Source organism: Lissotriton vulgaris, unplaced genomic scaffold, assembly GCF_964263255.1.
Source record: "Lissotriton vulgaris unplaced genomic scaffold, aLisVul1.2 SCAFFOLD_400, whole genome shotgun sequence".
Lineage (NCBI taxonomy): Eukaryota > Metazoa > Chordata > Amphibia > Caudata > Salamandridae > Lissotriton > Lissotriton vulgaris.
Window position 1 is genome coordinate 1,314,399 of NW_028244686.1, and position 3,230 is coordinate 1,317,628.

At 42.4% G+C, this 3,230-nt stretch overlaps 1 long non-coding RNA gene across 1 annotated transcript; it reads left to right on the forward strand.

The window, feature by feature from the left end:
• The first annotated feature begins 295 nt into the window (after window positions 1–295).
• On the forward strand, window positions 296–1,330 carry LOC147667165 (uncharacterized). The gene is made up of 3 exons (XR_015304489.1): window positions 296–440; window positions 621–762; window positions 1,209–1,330. It is a non-coding gene; the product is annotated as an uncharacterized LOC147667165 (long non-coding RNA).
• Window positions 1,331–3,230: the final 1,900 nt, after the last annotated feature.

Here is a 3,230-nt window from a genome sequence, read left to right on the forward strand (position 1 = left end):
AGTTACCTCCTGGAGTTGCACGCCTGTGCATTTATGTTCCATGTTGACTGCACTCCTCAGAGTCTTGCTCCATCTTCTTGACTCCCACTCAAGTCAATACAATTCCATCTTGGCAGCCATACATTTGATGTTGTAGATGGAGTATAGTACAATAACAATAATGTAGCCTCTAACAGTCCCTCCATAATAAGTGAACCGTACATGACTACAGCCATCCTCTATTTCATTTGAAATCTGCAACTCATAATAACTGCCTTGCTGAGTCTTACTCTTAAGGCTACCACCTCTGTCTGCAGGCATTCAGAGACGACTCTTCTGTGTCAAAAGAAACTTGAGCAGGCATCCACAACTGAAGTCAACTTGTTGTGATGACTCGCATTACAAAGGCTCGGCAGCATCTGTGATCAATCTTCTGACAGTGAAAGAGAAGAGCAAAACAGGTATAAAAATGAATGATGCCATGCATTGCATTGGATGTATTTTTTTGCTGACTCTGAGCTAATGTGCATGGACTTGAAGTATACTAGTAACTTCAGTTCAGACTCACGTGATAGCCAATTTTTCCATGTTATTTACTAATAATAGAAATTATTTACGCACTTGTGTTCCTACTACTACAGATGCAGTCAGGACTTAATTTATCGTAGTCACTCACTACAGACTGAGTTGCTGATGATAATGATGGTGACCACCATATCTTTGCTGTCAGGCAGTTGGATCTGAGCTGATTGATGCACGATGTTTCTTGGAGTGGAATACAAGGTAATAAATAAATACAAATAAGAGTCACAGCACAGTAGACCCAGGCTACATGTTTGTGCACAGTGCTGTGGTAGAGTACAATAGTGGTATGATTGATGACTGAGAATGACGCATTGATTTTGTTGATTAATTTTGTAAATGCTAGGTTGCTTTTTCAATTTCATTCACCTTTCTGTGGCTCTGAAATTTTTAGGGAAATGCAGTTTGTATAACGGCCAAACCTGTGTCGTCGTGGGCCTGTTGTTGTGTGCTGGCTCCTGTCTTTTTTTGTACTTCTAGATTAAAAATGATATGCAACTAGTAGACTTATACAAATTGTATCCAAGCCGCCTCAGTCTGAAAGTCCTCTCATACGACTACTCCTCTTGTATTTTTTTTTTATCTTCACTGTATTAAAATTTGTTTAGGTCATTCACATTCTTTTGTATTTGCCTTTTCTTTTTCAGGCTGGACATCTTTCACCCACTGCTTTATAGTATGAGCATCAACTCTCACCCTTACCACAAATCCTCATCATCAAGCAATTGGATTGCGGGAAACCAAGAATCATATTCAGCGTGTCCTTTTCTTACGTCCATTGCTTACAATCATTAGCTAGCGGATCAACATCATAAATCATCGTCTTCATTGTTTTGCTTTTGTTGTCTCCAATCTCCATGCGTACTGTTTTTCTTTCTCAAACCTTTCCCAAAACCCCCGTACCCATCCATTAAACAAACCCTAACCCTCTTCCCCCGGGCTGCGTGGTTACATTGAGGTGTGATGTTTCTTACATTAAATATACACCAACAATTTGATCACGCGCTTGCTGGGGCAGATGTGGTCAAAGCAACAATAGTGAAATGTCAACAAGGCATGGCCAGGATCTTCTGCGGCTTCCCAACTCAAGCTCTGTGTATAATAACGCCAAATAATTTACCATTAACATCAAACAACGAATGCATCTAATGAATTGGCGTAATTTTTTGGGTTTAAAGTGTAAAGCATTATGATTTAGAAAAGTTTGACGTTGCCGTGAGTACTACAAGTAAAGTTGAACTTCTTATCTTCTCTTGCACTTAGTTTCCAGTCCCCAAAACCATTGTTTTGTTTCAGTTTAGCAGTTGCAATATTGGGTCACCCATGCAATGTACTGTACTTACTTATACTACCCCCACATTGTCTGTCACGCAAATGACTGTCTCTTTCTTTTTGTCGCTACTGGCAGGGTCTGTCTACTACTATCACAGAAGTTCTGATTCTGAACCACAGATTCTTCGCCATTGTCTTGGAAATCAAATGCAGCCCTTGCAGTGCCACACTTCATGATAAATCATCATCATCTCATCAGCAATCACAGGTAAGATAAGTTTGCAGTGAGGTATAACGCAAGACAGACTGGTCGTTCTTCTAATACTACAAATATAACTCGGTGAGGGTTTACTGCATCTATCTGTTTGCATGTTAAAGATGTGGGCAATATATATCCTATTATTAAAAAGCACTGTCCGCCGACCTGCATGGCAAAATTAAACCTTGCGAGGTTGCACAACGTACATTATTTGGTGAAACACTCCCCCCTCCAACCCCACAAGAAACGCAAATGAACTTCAAATGTTTTCTTTTTAACATAACTTTGTGTCTCGTTTATTTTAACATAATGTAATATATAACTAAAGATGATACAAAAATAAAATATATATAAATCCTGCACCACAGCTTTCCCCCTACCCGCCTCCCCTAACCCCAACCAAATTCCCACGCTCAATGTCATGTAAAAAAAAAGTAAAAACCCAACACCCAATTCCCACCCACCAACAAAAGGATTAAAAAAGGGGCAAACAGGGTCCATCTCATAGCCGGCGGGCTTTTAAGTGTTGATCCACCAGGATCTTTACACGCTCCTCTATTTGTTTTTTAGTCTGACTGCTTTGAGCCTCCAGCCTGGCTACCCGGAGGAGAATTTTTCGCTGGAACTGGCGGCACCTACACTGGCAGCCATGTTGTTGTGGGGGGGTGGACGATGCGGGGAAAATCTGGCGGCGGGCGGCTGCCTGACCACGCCGACGTACTCCTGCAGGCTTGGGGGCCGGGGCATTGGAAGAGGCAGCAGCTGCTGCCGCCGCCTCCTCCTCCTCCTCCTCGGCCTGAGCCACCAGCCGGCGGTAGGCCTCAACGATGGCCTGCAGTTTCCGCTGACGGGCCCGGACTGCCAGCTCCTTCCTCGTTGGTTTAGAAGGAGTAACTATAAAGAAAGAGACAGAATTGTTGTAATCAAAAATCCCAGCAAATCAAGAACACAACATGGATCCAACACATAGTGGGCGGCACAGTACAGTAGCAATAGCAAGCAAGTTGAGTACCACTGGCTAACCATTCAAAATAGGGCCAAATTCAAAGCACTATGTATAGTCTATAAGACCCTGCAGGATCAAGGACCGCGCTTCCTCAGAAAGCTATTAATTCCTTACAATCCACCCAGAACACTT